General features: G+C 47.6%; 1 protein-coding gene and 1 long non-coding RNA gene across 7 annotated transcripts in view; one reads left to right on the top strand and one right to left on the bottom strand.

Annotated features, from left to right (window-relative positions):
• FOXN3 (forkhead box N3) overlaps positions 1–18,645 on the bottom strand; it is a 359,639-nt gene that overhangs the window by 236,384 nt on the left and 104,610 nt on the right. The window lies entirely within an intron of this gene.
• Positions 13,946–17,731, top strand: LOC119239296 (uncharacterized). Its single transcript, XR_005123803.2, has 3 exons — positions 13,946–14,074; positions 16,488–16,531; positions 16,992–17,731. It is a non-coding gene; the product is annotated as an uncharacterized LOC119239296 (long non-coding RNA).

Genomic DNA, 18,645 nt, shown 5'->3' with positions numbered 1-18,645 from the left:
GAGTTCAATCCCCTGGCCGGACAGGAAGCAACCCACATGGTGTAGCAGACCTCTCCTGTCTCACCTGCTGCTCCCCTCAGCAGTGTATTGCAGTCAGTCAGCCTGTTCTGTTCCCCACTCTTGTCTTTGGTGAATCCTCACACCCCCACCACTGGCCTGTACTCCAGTTCTTGTATGCATAAATAAATAAATCTTTAAAAAAAAAATCATCTTCCATATAAATCATGACCCAGAGCAAGTCTGCGTTCTGGCACCAAGTCTGTTTTGCTTAACTTGTTTATAAATACCTGCAATTAAAATTAAGTGTCCACAGTGGTTTCTCATTTTTTTGCATATATGCATCAGTTAAAGATATGCTATTTACCTCATAACAGTTTATTTTTTTAAATTGCGGTAGCATTGGTTTGCAACACTGTATACATTTCAGGGGTACAGCATCTTACTCCAGCTTCCGTATATACCACAGCATGCCCCCCAGCCAAGGTAAAGTTTCCATCCACTGCCATCCAATCCAGCCCCTCCTCCTGTCTACCCCCACCCCATTTCCACTCTGGTAACCACTATCCTGTTGGCAGATTCCAAGTGTCAAAAAACACAATTTTAATATTCATTTCTTAGCTAAGTTTTGCCCTTCTTAATATATAATCAGCAGCATAGATTCCAAATGAATATATCCATCAGAGCATTTTCATTGACTACTCCCCAGTAGGGCAAGGAGGTCATATGTGAAGACACATAAGAACTATGTAGATCCTGATCCAGAAAGCCCCATGCCCATACTCTTAAGTGGCCCTTTTTCGCTCAGAAGCTAGAAACAGCTAGCACATCAGCAATGAAGAGACCCCAGCATCCCATGCACCCAGCTCTCTGCGCACCACTGAGACATGCCTGATCTGATGAGCTTGAGTCTCCTGGCCCTGCCTAGGCCTCCCAAACCCTCCTTCCCACCCCCTCCCCACAATGCTGAGTGTTGCCTGCCCAGGGTAATCACCAGCACTCTCCAAGTTCTTTGTAGACAGCAAAACATGAAAAGCTGTCTTATAGCCTCCTATAAGCATCTCGGGATTCAAATCCCACCTCTGTGCCAAAATTTCTGGGACAATGTTACCTTCTGTGTCTTCGTCAGAACGGAGGGGAGGGTGTGTGTGTGCATGTATGTGTATTTCTGCATCTCTTTTGCATGTTTCACAAGAACTGTACAATGAGCTAAAGCATAAAAACTTCTCATGTTTTCTGAGGGCAAAGCATCTCTCTAAATTCAATGTATTCCTTTGTTACGACTTCTGCGTCCTCCCTCCAATTATGTTTATTGACGTAAAGTTGTGTGCATGATTGTATCTGCTTTGGACATTATAGGTTCAAATTTCTAGCAAAGCTCTTATACCCAAACTCCACCCAAACTTTGGTTTCTGATCATGACATTCTCACACTATCTCTGGAACTTTGGAACCAACTGTCATTTAACAAAAAAAAAAAAAAAAAAACAACAACAACAACAACATACCTACAGCTTTTCACAATCAAGCAATATTAACTATTTTTTATATGTATTTTATTTTTTCATTCATTCATTCATTCATTCATTCATTCATTCATTCATTTATACAAGCACTGGGTACAGTCAGAAGCGCGGGAGGGTGAGAGAATTCACCAGAGCCAGAGCAGGGAGCAGAGCAGGCAGAAGGACCGAAGTACACTGCTGAGGGGAGCAGCGGGCGGCAGGAGAGGTCTGCGCGCCATATGGGACCCTCCTCCAGTGGCCGGGGAGCAGCCGGGGATTGAACCAGCGCTGCAGAGGCTGCGGGCAGCTTCGCAACCCAGCACTCAACCGCTGCGCCACCGGGGAGGCCCAATATTAGCTATTTTTAACCTTATATTCTTTTCCTATAAATATGCACACACACTCACACAATATGATGTCCAATTTTTTTATTCAAAATAAACCATAAGAGTCCAGTACTCGTCAGATAAACATCTTCATGCCTGTGCTCACACTTTTCCGTGAAAGAAATGTAATAGTTCAACATGTCACACAGTCAGTCAGAGGACTAAGAAATCAACACAGAAGTTCTGAAGTCCATGTTTCCAGCTTCCTTTTGATATGAACAAAACAGAATTTATTTGAGAAGAAAATGCCAAGGTGACATTTGGAATTACCATGTTTGTGGGGGCAGCAGGCCAACTCATTGGACATTGTGATTCTCGTTTGGAGCAGTGGCCGGCTGCCAGCTCCACCACCCATATGCATACAATTGAGCCAACTCACCATGGGGGCCTGACAGCCTCACCCAGGGAATTCTTCTTTAGCAAGTAAAAGGGGGCTTGCCATCAGGTGGCCTCTTGGGGAGCCTGCCCATGGGGAGTCAGCAAGCTGGCACTCTCGAGACACCCAGTTGGGCCAAAGGTCAGATCGCTCGAGTAGTGAAGAGACTACAGGCAAGGGTGGAAGTGAGCAGTCCAGCAAGAGGACACAGTAGAAGTGCAGCTTCAGGGCACTCTGCCCCTCTAGGCTTACTGGCCACTGACAATGCAGGGTTTACCTGCCTGGGGCAGAGCCAGTGGCCCTTCATGGCTCTGTTTCCTCCCCAGTCAGGACGATCACTGGACTCACACTGGGCAGGGAATTCATCCAGCGGCAGGCTCCCAATATCCCTGGAGCCAGGGGACAGTGGAAAGCCACTGTGTTACCAAGACCAGAGCCTGATGCCCAACTCCAATCATTTCAGGGAGTCTTCACATTGTCCCAGCCTCCTCAGAAACGTCTCCAGACCAGAACTTAGTGCAATGTGTTCTGCAAAACGCACTATGGTCCTGCAATCCCAGTATCACTGCTTCAGGGAAAGGCAGGCCAGGCCCAGGGCATTGGACATAAATGTCCCCCAGCCATTGCTCACTGAGGGGCCTCTCGAGGCCTCCACCTCCACCTCCTCCCAGGGCCCAGGGCTCCATGGACAGGATTCCCTATTCTCATCTTCTTTCCTTCCAGTCTTGCTTGGCACCTGATGCTGAAACTCCCACAATCCTGTGAAGCAGCCTAACCCACCACCTAACACACCACAGAGAGCTATGCCCTCGGATGTGCCCTGGAGCCACGTGGGCTTAGCGTCTTCACAGTCAGTGGGGGTAGGAATGATCTTTCTCCAAAGTTCATTCCAGCTGAGAAAATGGACAGTCTCCATTTTATCTTATTATAATTTTGCTCCCTGTGTCTTTGACACAAATGACTTCCCAGGCTGGCCTGTTAAACTAATGGGGAACAGGAAGCCCGCTGGACAAGTCCCCGGGGCCAGCCTCCCCATCATAGCTATGGGACATCACGTGGCCTGGGCAACATCCTCAAAATCGGGTTAAGTCCCAGTTTTCAGTAAGCCATTGGTGGGGAGCACTGGATGGGTCTTGAGGTCTCTTTCAGAGTGAAGAGCCAAGAATCCTGCAAGTAGAAATTGCAAGCTAACCAGACCAGGACAGAAGAGAGAAAAACCAGTGTTGGTGAGCAGCCCAAAGCAGACACAAAATTTAGTTGCCTCTCATTTTGTCCTGGATACCAGATGTGGCTAACATGTACAGAGGTGCAGAGGAAGTGGGCCAGCTCTCGACCATCAACACAGTGCTGGGGGTGACTTGTTACTGAAGGCGAAGACTATCTAGCAACACAAAGCCCTCAATCTTCTGCCTGAGTGTCAGAAAATGTAATTTTCAAACCAAGGCCCCAGCCCTAACAGTCCACTTGTTGGGGGAAAGGCTGTCCTGAACAAACTCTACAAATAGGTTTTATGGGCCCCACCCCCACCCCAGACCAAAGAGAGATCCAAGACACCAAGGACTACAAATCCCATAATGTCATCACCACTGAAGGGGATTGCTGGGAACTGAGGGTGGAGTTAAGCAGCCAGGCTTGGTATATAACCAGAATTGTGGGTCTTGGGGGTGCTTGGTTTTTCGCTGGCTTTCAGCATGCTATTGGGGTTCCAGCTCAGTGGAACTGGTGGATGCATTCGCCAATTTATCTCTCTCTTTCTCCCTGAGTCATTCCTTTCATTTCCCCTTTTTGTAAATGAACCCTTTATTAACCTTCTTGTGTGTACCTGCAGTTGAGTTTCACATTAAGTCCCTTTTAAGCACGCGGGTAAGGACCCACAGTCAGGCCATCTCATTTCACATTGGGGTTACCCTGTAACACACTGGCCACCGCCTCCTGCCCCTCGGCCAACAATTCTGGAAATGGGGCTTCCGGGCCACATTGGAACTGAACAGGCTTCCCCCGGCTGGCCTTTGGATTGACATGTTTGCCATGCTTCGTGTTACCTGTCAGTAACGTGTCACCATGCAGATGTCAGCCCGAGAGCAGGCCAGGATGTGTGGAATGCTGCCACATCTTGGCATTCATTCTGGAGAATTATTCTAGCTTGAGGGTGACAGTGCAAGTGAAATCTTCATCACCCCTGCCTGCCTGTCGCAACACTTCAGATTCACTTATTTTTTTTACTCTTTAAGAGTACTCACTCACTACCCATTTGAAAAATTCTGAAGATTTGTGAGTGTATATTATGTAGTTTAAATTAGAGAACTTTTGAAAGACACAAAGTATATTTTTGGAAGTCCTCACTCAAGCCTGGATAGTTGGGGACAACAGCATTTCCAGAATCTCACGGATTCCAAAGGAGACAGCACTAGTCCAAGTCCTGCCTTATGGAAATATCTCAGCTGGCTGAATCCGCTTGACACTCGGGAAAGGATCATTTCCATGGAGTTATTTCAGAGTGAGAAAGATTCTCACCTGAAAATCCCCATCTGAAGCTCATCCTTCACCCCTTTTGCCTGGTGTCTAAAATCCACTACCTGACATTCCTGCTAGCATATAAATGACTAGCATGTAAATGTTCATTCCATAAAATGAGCTGGGGAGAAAGCAGGAATCCATGTTCTTCCAGGAGGGGTAAAGGTTGTGTTAAGGTGTGTCCAAAGGGGCAGAGAGGGAGATAAGCAGAAAGAACATTCAGGGTGGAAGGCTACTGCATTCATGCTTCCGAGCTGTGATCTTGCTTCCTCTTAATTTTATTTTTAAGAGGGGCAACCCATAACAATGAACCTTCTAAGGAAGGACAATTTCTCCACCATTGGCTTAATTTGTGCCTGAGTAGAGGCACAGTGCGGGGGCTCTCTGGTGAGCCCATGTCCACCTCCCCGGCATTCCTGGAGGGGGGGGAGGGAGTGAGCACAGCGGAGACGTCAGCACCATCACTGAACAGCACTAATGCGGACGCAGGAGGTGCCGGCTCCCTCTCCCCAGCCAGGTGTCCAGGCTGGCGAGGCCATCTGGGTTAGGAAATATGTTCTAAAGCCTGCTGGGGGAAGCCCGTTCTGATGCGGAGCTCAGTTTAAAAATCAGCCAATCTCAAGTTTTTTCAACCCTGGCCCCCATGAGGCTTTTTCTCCCCGTCTTGGAGCTATGAGAAGAGCCGCTTGTTCCACCTTCAACTGCCTGGGGTCCAGGGGTCAGTAAATGTGTCAGCTCCAAAGGAAACACGGGGGAAGTTGTTGAGAAGGGATTAGACTTTGGTTTCCAATTCCCAAAATTTTGAAGCTATAAGCCAGAAAAAAAAAAAAATTTTTTTAAGAAATGCCTATCTAAAATGCAATCACCATATATTTAATCTTTCTGTACCCTGATGGAGTAACAAACATTGTTAAATGACCTTAAATTATAATCTCTCCCTTCTGATAACAAAGGATATCTCTCTATAAAAATACTCAGAGTCAAGATTCAAAAGATCAGTCAAAACCAACTGTGGGTGAAGATGTAGCGAAAAAGGCACTCTCGTTCAATGTTGATGAGTGTTTGAGGGTCTCGTTTTTTTGGAGGGATATTTAACACTCTCTTAACATTACCTTTCAATTAAATTTAAAATACCCCTTGGCCACAGTTTTCATTATATTCACTGTCCAGAAATACACAATTGAAACAAGTCCATGTCTCTCAAAGGGACTAGTTAGTTAAATCCTGGTTTTAAATGAGAAAGGTAAGATGCGGTGCTGATGGAAACAGTGCTCAGAGGGGGAAAAGTAAGCTGGAGAATGGTAGATCAAGTCTCTTTTTAAATGTAAAATAGTACCAGATAGGTTAACCTATGCAACAGAAGCCATTTTGACAGGTGCATCATTAGAGACTTTAAACTTCCAATGGCAATCACTTCTAAAAAGGTTAGGATTTTAATGTTTTCATTTCTTAACATAAACAATAACTTGTTATCAGAAGGGGGAAAAAGGAAGTTCTCCATCTGTACCTGGTTTAATATCCACAAGCCCATCTTGTCCCTCATCTTACCCTGAAATGGGTGTGAGGACTGTAGTTCCAGTATGTTCTAGAAAAGAATGGCTACAATACATTCGCAGCAATTCCATTTGAGAGATGGCTCAATCCCAGCTCTTCAAGTTCCTCACGCCACACACACTTAGTGCTTGACCAATGGCTGGTGTGATGGATGGAACACAGGGCTGGGAGCCGGGAACACGGTGTGGCCAAGTTTTCTCTTGTCTTCCAGTTTAATCATTGGCAAGATGAAGAGCTTGTAGGGAATTGGCTCCAATGTTGTCTCCTAGGGAGACCCCAGGAGAGGGCTACTCAATCAGCAATGGCTGAAATACTAGAGGACAAACCAGGCCAGAACTCAGGAAAGGTGGAAAGAAGTTCCAGCAGCGGCGCCTGGAGGGAGCGCAGCAGGGTCAGGCCAGGGGGAGAGCTGTGGGACAGGGCTTGATGCAGGGAAACAAGCGCACTGAGGTCCTCCACTGGAGAACTGAATGTTTGGAGATGCTATGGTTGTCACAATAATGGGGACTGAGAAGGTGCCACCAGCATTTAACAGGAGGGGACAGAGAAGCTAAACTCCCCACAAAGGAGAGAGTTCATTCCAAGTTCGACCCACCAGACCCCCGAGAAACCTCTAGGGGCACCAGCTAGACCAGGGCCTGGGGGCCAGCTGAGCATCCAACATAGTCTCTTTACTGTATGAGCTTCCTTACCTGACAAAGTTGGGCTGGGTGGGTGGCCAAGGAAAGCAAGGAGGTGAGACCACCAGGATATCACCCTCTGCCGCCTGTTCCGGAGCCAGGCTGAGTCTTAAAACTGCAAATTCCCTAACCACAAAATGGCCCATTCTGAATCTTCAATGATAATAGCGCTTCCTTTTAACAAACACGGATAAATAATTAAACCTCCTCAAAGGATCCACATCTTTATAGTTACATGCCTGATTAAATCCTGACCGCACAAGAGGCTTTGGACCCTGCTTCATATTATGTCTTGGACCCTGTTCTCCTACTTGCCTGGTTCGAGAGGGCGCACCAAGCTCTGACAGGCCACCCTTGTCTCCAGAAAACAGATCTGCCTACTGTCCTCCCCACAGCATCTCCAGCACCGAGAATAACGACAGCACGTCGTATGTCCTTAGTGACTTTCTCTGAATGAATAAATTATTGAATGATATGGTAAAAAGAGTAAAATCAGAGGAGCTGGTCAGAGCTGGGTTAACTATGATGGGTGTGGCCCTGGGCAAGTCACTTACCCTGTTGAAGTCCTTGGTGCCTTATCCATGAGGCACCTCCCAGGGTTGTGGGGAAGATTAGAATGAAAGGAGACACCCAGTATGCACTGCCTAGCTCACAGTAGGTTGTCAGGAAGGGGCACTGATACTGTGTCACCTTTATCAATAACTCCCACCCCCTCCACACAGCTCCTGTCCACAGGCTTCACATATCAGGCACACAATTCAGCTCCGCTTGCCTTTGGGAGCTACCAGTTAATAATCAACATAGTAACTATCTCTTCTTACACAGTGAGTCTCCTTCAAAGCAATCTTACTCAGAGCTTTATCAGCTGGTCCATTGTTTCTAGAGACCTTCAAGAGATGCCTGTTCAGGTGTGTGAGCAGAGGGCGTGGAGACCAGTCATGGAGAACCAGAAGTTCTGGTTCAGACTTGGCCCAAACTGCTGAGGTTTCCTTTGGAGTTGGCTTCCTGATATCTGAGCCTGTTCACTGCAAAAAATCCAGCTGCCACCAAGGTTGCTTACGTGAAATCTGGAAGCAGGTGCTTAGGTCCAGAACTTGGCTCCGCCACTCTGAACTGTGTGACCTTGGCGAGGTACCTAGGCACTGGAAACCTCAGTGTTCTCATCTGCAAAATGAGGACAACAGTACCTGCCTGGGGGAGCGGGACGGAAGGGAAAATCATGAAAACTAATCAGCTCACGGGCAGAAACCCACCAAAAGATAGTCTTGCCATGGAGACTGTCTTTCCCATCTTTATCAACCACAGGATCATCGCAAAACCCGCCTGAGGTGCGGAGGGAGAAGCTTGCTGGAGATCCCTGGGAGTCTCTACAAGGACATGCGGAATGTCTTCAATAAACACCTGCTGAATAACCAGCGGGATGACTGACTCATAAGCTGAGTCTGACAGACTGTCACACTCGCGGACCCAAGAAGGGAAACACAAAGATGGCGAGCACAGATCTTGGCATTTTTGAAGCCTGGAATCTACTAACAGAAATCTCCATTATGGCTGCCTTTTCCTCAGCTGGGACATTCCCCAGTTGAAGCATATGGGATGTAACTACAGATAGATGACCTGCAAAAGGAAAGAGTTATTTCTCCACCCAGCAAATAGTGACGGGATCTCAGGTATAAGAATGTGTCATAGGGCCTCCCTGGTGGCGCAAGGAGTTAAGCACAGTACTGTGAAGGTAGCCACAGCCTCTGCAGCAAGAGTTCGATCCCCGGCCAGAGTGCTGAACCACATGGTGCAGCAGACCTCTCTTGTCTTGCCCGCTGCTCCCCTCAGCAGTGTATTTCAGTTGATACTCCTGTTCTGCTCCCTACTCTGTCTCTGGTGAATCCTCTCGCCTCCTGCACCACTGGCCTGTAGCCCAGCTCTTGTATGCATAAATAAATAAAAATTGATCTTTAAAAAGAAAAAAAAGAGCTCCAGGAAGGCCAGTGCTCAGTGTCAGGCTCACTGCAGAGCTTCAGGGCAAAAAAACAAGTGCTCAATAAGTGCACGCTGTGGAGTCAAAGACGTCCCAGACAACGGGGTGGAGACACAGAGGGAACAGTCAAAGTGGTTACTGGGAGCGGACACAGGGCCGCAGTTCTCTGAAGCCCTGTTCTCCCTGTGGCCATGGCTGCTTCCCCAAGCAGCTTTTACAAGAGGCGGGAGCAGCGAGTGACACGCTTCCTGGGTGAGAGAGGTCTGGGGAGATAAGAAGTGGTTGCAGGTGAGTTCAGAGGAGGATGTGAGTTTCATCCTCTGGTTTGATGTCAGGGTGACTAGGAGACTGGGAGGAAGGGAAACGGCGGGGGTGGGAGGTGGGAGCAAGTCGACAGATTGGAGGCGACTCTGGTTCCCGCTGCCATGACCATGTACTCCAAGGTTTCACGCCTTTAAGAAATGTCCCCCATTTTGGGCCTCCCCGGTGGCGCAGCGGTTGAGCGCTAGGTTGCGAAGCTGCCCACAGCCTCTACAGCGCCAGTTCAATCCCCGGCCACCGGGCGAGGGTCCCACATGGCGCACAGACCTCTCCTGCCGCCTGCTGCTCCCCTCAGCAGTGTACTTCGGTCCTTCTGCCTGCTCTGCTCCCCGCTCTGGCTCTGGTGAATTCTCTCACCCTCCCGCGCTTCTGACTGTACCCAGTGCTTGTATACATTAAAAAAATAAATCTTTAAAAAAAAAAAAGAGTATTAAAAAAATCAAGATTATTTAAAAAAAAAAAAAGAAATGTCCCCCATTGTCTATGTCTCTTGCCATAGGCCTCCCTTACCATTGCTTGACCCAGGCTGGCTCTCTTGGGCTTCTGGGGCTCAGCTCTGCTTGAGGCAGAGCTACAAACAGGCCTGTTTGTAGAGATAGCCACTTGGGTGCTCGGTGGAAGGATTTCCTTTCCTCCTGGGATGAGCACATTGTTCTCCCCTATAACTCAGCATGTGGGTCAACTGGGCCACCAAATGCCTCTTTGATGCCTTTTTACCAAGTGTTTTACAATGCACTTCTTAGAAAATTACCCGGTTCCTTCTGTAACTCAGCAGGGAGATGCAGCATGAACTGAGAGCGTGGCCATTATGCTAGTGAATAATTTGAGTTTCAAGTGCAGTTTTGGCACCCCTCAAAACAAATAATTACCAAAAAGTTATCCAGCTGCCCTCCCAGGCTGCCACTGGCTTTGTCTTGGGGGTGCAGCCTTCCCGGCAGGCTCTGTGTGAGCCTCCATGAACAGAGCCATCAAGACCCCCTCCAGGTCCCTGTCAAGGACCACAGCAGAAAGTTTTGGCAGATCTGGCCCTGGAGAAGATAAAGCCCTTAAACAGAGATTAGCCACGCTCCTTCCAGCCCTGCTCACAGCCAAGAGTCAAAGTCGATATTTACTGAGTGGAAAAGGACAAAAGGAAACAAATTTCGTTTGCAAGCTCTCCAAACAGACCAGAAAAAGTAATTCTCCACCGCTACCCCGTCCGCCTCCTCATCAGAAGGCTAAGTTATTATGTCCCTGCTCCGAGGCAATTTCAACATTTTTGTCTCTGAATCACAAACTATCCGTTGGATCGTTGAATAAGATGTTCCGCAAAGAGGTCATGCAGGAGGATGTCCTTTCCAAAGCCACAGGGCCATTTTAAATGACCTATGAGGACTTAAAATGACAACAACACCATTACTATGATAGACCAATAAAGACTCGGGAAACCTTTGAAAGAGAATTCCTAAAAGGTGGCACTGTTCCTTGACAATCTGCTGAGGAGCAGGGTCAAAAAATGGCGCCCATTTAATCAGAGTGCCTTAAGAATGCACCCAAACCACCAGCCTTCCGGGCACAGTGACAGCACACCAGCTGGGGAAGAAACCTCAGGATTAGCTACGCCACACTCAGCACTTTACTGATGAGGAAATGAGGTCTGGCAAGATGAGACACCTTGATCTAGAACACGCAGGGCCTGGGCAGCAGAGACCAGACACGTCACCCAGTCAAGAGCTCCCTGATGCCAGTGGCTGCGAACACAGTGCTGGGGGAGTCCTTTGGCCAGGGGCAGTCCTTCTGAAACCCCCTCATGAGGCAGAGAGCACAGCCCTGGATGAGGGACAGCCAATCCCGTCTTGCTCTGTCAGCCACGGCTCCCACTGCCCTGCCTGCCAGTGCAAGTGCTCCTGCAGTTAGAGGTGGCCCCATCGTTTGCATCTGGAAACCGAACTCCTTGCTAGGAAGGTAAGTAGGCACCGCACCAGGGTTGCCACAGGTGACCACATCCCACGACTCTCGCCCAAGGCCAGATAAACAGCTCAAAACTGATGAGCAAGTGGGGATGGCTGGGGCCCTGACTGTCAGCCCTCCAGCAGAGCAGGAGGGATGACACTGAGACTTGAGGGCAGGATTGCAGAGATGTGCCCCAGAGAGCCTGGTCCATGCTGGCATTCTCCCCGGAGCCCACCGCACTCTTATCTGGGATCCGCTATTCACCTTTCCCTCTCTAGAAAGCTACTTCTCCATGGCAGGTGGAGGGGAGCTACTTTTTCTTGCATTTTGTTCTAAAAGACAGGGACATCCTAGTTACACCTTTTCCCCGCAGCGTTCCAATGGAGCCACGCGGCTGTGTCTAACAGGGCTGCTGCCCCAATCGACATGCTCAAAAGGTCAAAGCCAAATACTAAGTGCTCCGATTAAATGTGAACGTTCCTTTTTGGGTGGATGGGTCCTGTTTAATCTGTGCGGATCCAGTAATCAACAGGCTTCTCTCTTCCACTTCAGAAAAGGCGAAGGAACAGCTAAATAGCGTCCAACATCTAGTTTCTCCGTGTACAACAAATGTCAATGATATGCAAACAGACACTCAGCAGCAAACGGCTGGTCCATCAGAGTGGATGGTGCACAGGCTGCTCGCTCCTCTGAGATCTGCCTTGAGGGGAGGACCTGATGGGTCTTTCAGGAGCCTCTCCCTGGTCAGGTCTGCACAGAGTAGATGTTGTCTTTATTATGCAAAAGGATGGATCAGAGAAAATAAATTAAGCAGAGGGATCAACTAATCATAATTATCCTCCAAGTTCCTACTTTGGCTAGGCAATGGAGAATGAGGCATGGACCCCCTCCTTGCACCCTGACACTCAGGCCTGACACTCTAAAGCTGCTAACCTGGCTGGCTGCCTTCAGCTTCTTCTCTCTGGCCTGTCTCTCCAGGATGAGTCATAACATCTCCCATCCAGGCCTTCTCACCAGCCCATCTGCACATCTTTTCTGGACCACTTTCCTTCACCAATCACAGAGTCCTCTCTGCTTATGTTGGTCTCATCCATCCTCATATCTCCAGTGTCCATCAGAGAATGGTACACAGTATGTATTCAGTTAACGTTTGCTGAATAAATAAATCAGACATTCCTGTAAGAACAAATACTAGCTTTAAATAGATGAGGAAATACCAAGCACACACATGCATGCACATGTCCTTACAAGCAATCAACACAGAGAAACCAGGTCTGGGCTCAGCAAAGAGCATTGTACCAATATCAGTTTCCTGAAATCAGTGATATGCCATCGTTGTGTAAGACACTATCATGCCGGAAGCTGGAGAAATGGGTCCTTGCTACACTATTTTTGCAGCTTCTGAGTCTGTATTTCTTTCCCCCGCAAAAGACAAGAAGTCCCAGGTACCAAGTGAGCAGCCAAGGCATTTCACACCCCTGTGCGCACATGGACACTCACACTCACCACCCTTTCTTACCTGTCTCCCACTCAGGTGTCTGATGAAATGTGTTCCTTTCTGAGATGTCCAGATCCAGCCCCACAGGCACTTTCTCAGCTTATTTACTTCCCCCAGTGGGTGGACTGTAACTAGAAATCTCTGTCTGTCATCTGTCTTCCCCTCCAGATCAGGCAAGCCACAGGAACAGGGACCTCAGCGGGCATGCGGTGCTGTTCCCCCAGCACCCGGCACAGCCTGGCCCGCCACACTCAAGGAATACTTGCTGAATGAGTAACAAATACCTTAGTGACTTAGTGAAGAAAGTGCCCAAACACCAACACTGAGAGTGATGTTACCTGATTTTTAAAACAATAAAATGCAAGCCTGTGGAAAATACAGCACTTCAGCTACAGTTGGTAGGAAACTACTTGACAAATACACCTCGATGTCTGAGTAGGTAGGTTCCAGGAGGAAGCCCCCAGCCCTCAAGCTGGTGTCTTAGGGACAGGTGGCCAGTGGCAAGTCTCGGGACAAGGGAAGATGGAGAGGATTTAAAGAGAGGACAGACTAGGCAACACCACACTGATAAATGGGAGTTGTGGAGCAGGCTACACAATGCAGGATGCTGCTGAAGAGCAAGATCCTGGCCTTTTTATTGATAGAATAATTATACAGAATCAGTGGTGAGGGGAAGGAGGACAAGCAGGACAGGGAGGGGTGAAACTAGAAAATGTGCTCTGTCATTTATAGTGTCAGGGGTTGTGCCTCCAGGCACTACTCATCTGCTTGATGACTTGGCATGTAATTGAGATCAAGCCCTAGATCCCCAGCCAGGGTTTCAATCTTATCAACAAGGCGTTCCACTGACCAGCTTCTGGGGTCCCTTGTCTTACAGTGGTCTTCGGCCCCGGGGCATTCCCAGTTATACCTCCTGGTGCATGTCCTTCCCAGGTGATCAAGTTTTCTGCTCTTGATTGATTTGAAAGGCACCTTGTAGGTTTGGCTCTGACTGACCAGGCAGTTCTGACCTTGTACAGGAATGCAAAACTGCAGGTCACAAAATGGTGGCCGAACAGGCCGCTTAGGAGTAGCAGACCCTGAGAGAGGGTTTTTCAGGACTTGGGAACCAGCATGAACGGAAATCTTTGTGACATCCAGGTCATTGTCTTCAGACCTAGTGATGTCACCTCCTGTGACCCCTTGGTCATCTGTGAAGAGTGGCACAGGGGTGATGGTGGTGAGCAGGACAGATAGACTCTGCCCACACGAGCGCTTCCTCTCTAGATATCAGCTGTCCAGTGAAATAAGATTTTAAACCTCAACCTCGTCCACTGATGGACACTTCCTGATGGACAGTAAGGAGTTTAGAGATTGTACCCCAATATTTCTGAGTCTTTGCTGGTTGGGAGAAAGTCCAAGGCTATATATAGCTCATCAGGGACAAGCAGGAATCCTGCCCCTTTGGGAAAACCCTTCATGTGGGGCCAGCCACTTCCGGTACCCTCCCAATCGTGTAGAGAGAAGTCAGATTCTTTTCTTCCTTCGGGTGAAGTCATCTAAGGTCATAGACACCAGTCTTGGGTGGTAGGGAGTTTGGCTAATGCTGTCAGAAGCCTTGCGATGGAGGGCTGTTCCCACATACTTGATTTTTCTGTCATGTCTGCCACCTACTGACACAGGTATCAATATTTTGCTATTTTATTAGGAAGTAATGCAGGGAACATTCAAAACTAACTATTGATATTCCACCCCTTACTCCAGAAGCTTGCAGATGAGGCAATTTTAAACAACCAGCTCTTACCCAGAACAGATCTTCCTGGCCAAACCCAGCCTTTTTTCCTTTTAGAACAGAGAGTGTCTATTTCAAAAACACCTTTACCCCACAGAGACCCCTGGAGGCCTTTCCATTCCAGTCTTTGCCCCTGGGCCCCGGTCATGGCACCTTGTTCTGAGATCATACGATGTTGGGGCTCCCCTGATGGCTTGGCTGAGGACCAGTGCTTACGGCAGAAGAGACAAGCATGGGTGCCAGCCACCTTTCCACGTCAGAGCCGAGGGAACAGATCCCAGTCTTCTCTACATCCCATCAACTGAGTGGACACCGGGGTGCCCAAGCACATGGAGGTACATGTAGGGGAGGGGCCCTGAGATGCATCTGTCCTCTTCCCTGGTTCCCAGATGGGGGAGGACAGAGGCAGCTCAGGGTCTCCTCTTGCAGCAGAGCCAAGTCTGAGGGCTCCCACCCGCACAGCCCACTAAAAAGCAATCCTGGGGTCACATACACATGGACCGAGAATGACTCCCTTTCTCAGAAACCTGTGCTGAGAAAGCGTCCTTACCTTAGTTCAGACAGTGGCCTCTACCTTCTTGCCTAACACTTTAGCAACTGGGCAGGTGGGTTTCTTCTTTCTTTTCCTCTTTTTTTTTAAACCATGGAACATTAGTTTCAAACACTGTGTTTGATTTAGGGGCATGGGACCACACCTCTCAGATGAATGTAACCATACCACACCCGCCACCAAAGCACCCAGAGACCTTCACCTTAGTCTACTGGGCCCTGAACCCCCTCACTCTCCACTTCCTACAACCCCTCTGGCAGTTTCAATTCTACAGTCAAATTTCTAGTTTAGTTTAGTTTAGTTTTTCTAGTTGGGTTTAGTTTTGTTTGTTCCTTTGTTTTTGTTCTCTCTATATTGCATATAAGAGTGCAATCATCCAGCATTTGTCTATCTCCTTCTGATTTATTTCCCTTAGTGTAATCTCCTCTAGTTCCATCCATGTTGTTGCAAATACACCAGTTCATCTTTTTATTCATCGCTGAGTAGTATTCCATTGTGCATATAAACCACATCTTTGTCTGTCCTTGGGCATTTAGGTTGTTTGCATAACTTGGCTCTAGCAAATAGTGCTGCAATGAACACAGGCATGCATATATTCCTTCAAATTAATGTTTTTGCATTTTTTGGCTAGGTACCTAGGAGCAGAATTGTTGGGTCATATGGTAGATCTATTTTTAATATTTTGAGAAACCTATATAGTGTTTTCCATAGGGGCTAAACCATTCCCATCAACAGTGTACACCATTGCCAACATTTTTTGTTTCTGGATTTTTGACATGGGTCATTCTCAGAGGTGGGAGATGAGAGGGGGTTTTCAAGATGGCCACAGAGGGTGTGTTTTACACCATTGTCCAAAAGGGACTCCTGAAACTCAGATTTCAGCATTGGAAAGAATGTGAAGAGTGATCTAACACCTTCACATGAACTATTTATCATTTCAGGCACTGAGGTCACATTCTACTCACTCTGGTAGATGACAATTTGTGCTGCAATTTTCTGAGGTGGAATCACCTAGAATTTTCCACTTAAATCTCAACTCTGGAGCTGTCTGGATGTGGGCAAAGCCTAGGATTTTATCATAAAATTAATTTAAGATACTTTTTCTAGCTTTTTGGTTTTCATGAACAATGTTCTTTTTATTGGTTGACTGATTATATAGATAGAATACTGGGGTGTCCCCATCTCTTTAGATTTCCTTGTTTTCATAAACCATGCACACACACAGTTCCTACCAGCTGTCCCCAAATGTGTCACACTGTGACCAGCACTGAGCATGAGGGAGGAAGTCAGTGAGTGTCTGTACCCCCAGGCACCTCGAAACTCCTGCCTCTTGAAACTTCCTGCTGCCTCTGATCCATCACCTCTACTTATTAGTCCTTATTTTCATCCCTTTTCTTTTCATGTCTGCCTCCTCCTAATCATAACGAAGTCCACGAAGACATACAAGTTACTCTGCTTAAAGCAGATTGAGAGGTGAGTAACGAGCACACTCAGTCCCCCGGGGACAGCCATTTTGTTACCACAATATGACTGTGCCAAACTAAAAGGAAACCCTAGTTATTTCTCCTCTTTTTCATCTTTCTTCCAAATGACAGTGTGGAGAGGTTTCTTTTTTTGACGGTTGCCTTCTAGTGCCTTTTGGTTTATCTGACAACCCTCCTGCCCCCGGCCAGACCTATTGGGGTAGGAAAGGCTATTGGAGAACTTGGAACAGCGAGATGGCACTAGATCTTGCCCACCAGAAACCCACAGCCCAGTCACAGGCACAGAGCAAGGGCTCTAAGATGCTGAGGGCTAACACGGGTCTGAATAGACTGCAATCAGGGCCTGTAAGACATGAGGCCCCCCATTAAAGCAAAACATTTAACATGAGATAGAAAATTACAGGGGGAATGGGGCAGCTCACCAAGAATCCTGACTACTCTTTTTGCAGGTTTTCTCAGTTGAATTATTGTGCCAGTCGCCATGCTGATCCTTGGTGCATATAGCATGGTGGGGGCACATTGATTTCACTACTGAAAAACTAAGGCAGAAGCCAGGGGCGCATTTGAATCTTTATAATAATGGCGAGAAGAGCAGGAACCACTGTTTTTGCTGGTAAAGAGGTTAACGCCTGGCACAAAGCAAGTGTTGGCTCTCAGAAGGATCCAGCCCAGCCCAGAAGCGGCCCCAGGCTCCTATGCACAGACATCTACACAGCACCTCTCCCAGCAGCTCTCGACACCCTAGGATTGGAGACAAGTTTCCACTGGAGAGGAAAATGAGAGCTGCCTGGGTCAATGGTAACAAGCTAGTCGCCACTGGCTTCTGAGCAAAGGATGTTCCTTTAGGAAGTGGCCATCCTCAGTGGGGTGGGTGGAACCTGCTCCCAGATATTCCTGAAGCCATCCACCTCCCAGCCAAGCACCCGAGGACCAGGTGGATCATCACAACACAGACTGAATCCAGGTTCCATCTTGATTGTGCACAAACAATTTCATCAGGGTCTATTTATAGACCAGCTAAACTTGATGTTCAGCAAAGAGAACTCCAGCAACTTCAGATTCGTTTGGCAGCTTTAGAAAACCCAGTTCCACTTCCTGGAATTTCTGAGTCACCTGATATGCATCACACACTAGAATTAAAAAATTAGAGTGGCCATTTTGAAGGGAATCATCCTACCACTATTACATATTTTTCTAGTACTTTTTGAGGAAAGAAAAATGAGTTAAATATAGTTCAACCTTTTTTTCTTATCTCAACAACCGCCATCAAAAACACTGATTATCCTCCTAAGTCTGGAATCATAAGAACCTGTTCTACCACCTTCAGCCTTTAAGCAAATCTTTTCACCTCTCTGTCTCAGTTTTTTCGTCTAAAAAAGTAGGAAGAATCAGAAAACCAAGCTAATTAGGAGTAAGGCTGCATTAACAACATAGTATCAGCAAAGATCTACTTAGAGTCTAGTGCATGGATTAGGAGAAGGCTGTTTCCTCCTCTGAGATACTTTTTTTGTTTCCTCCTAACTCCTAGCTATATTCCCCAGAGTTGAATTTGTGGGTTTACTGAGGCTCTCATGTGTGGATATAAATTCCGTTTGGGGCCTTGAAGAACATAAGCTAAGGCCCTGGTGGAGCTTGTTACACTAAAAACCCAAACTCAGACCCAAGTGTTCTGTTCCTACCAGGGAGACTTTCAGCACATGCCTGGAGAGAAAAGCAGCAGAGAGCAGAGCAGAGAGTGTCCCGAGCCTGGGAAGTGAGGAACATCTTCCCCTACAGTCAGCCCCCAAACTAACTGGGCTCTGTAAGAAGAAAGTATCTTCAGGATGGATGCCATTTTGATGTTCATGTAGGAAAATGAAGTACAAAGGATGATGATAAACACCTAAGAAGGGGAAGCCAAGGAACTTGGGTCATTCAAGAATTTCAGTGTAGGAGGAGCTGAGAGTGGGTCAACTAGGAAGGGGGACGGTGGAAAAGCTGTGATGCTACGTAACAAACATCCAACTTCTGCTTGCGTGGCTTACAGTTGTGTGTGAGATGGAGAGTATGGGGGGTGTAGACCCAGATAGCCCTAGTTCAGTCCCTGGAAATGACAATACTGAA

This window comes from Talpa occidentalis, unplaced genomic scaffold (genome assembly GCF_014898055.3).
Source record: "Talpa occidentalis isolate TD23 unplaced genomic scaffold, MPIMG_talOcc4v2.1 talOcc4.11, whole genome shotgun sequence".
NCBI lineage: Eukaryota > Metazoa > Chordata > Mammalia > Eulipotyphla > Talpidae > Talpa > Talpa occidentalis.
This window is presented reverse-complemented; position numbering and strand designations above follow the sequence as displayed.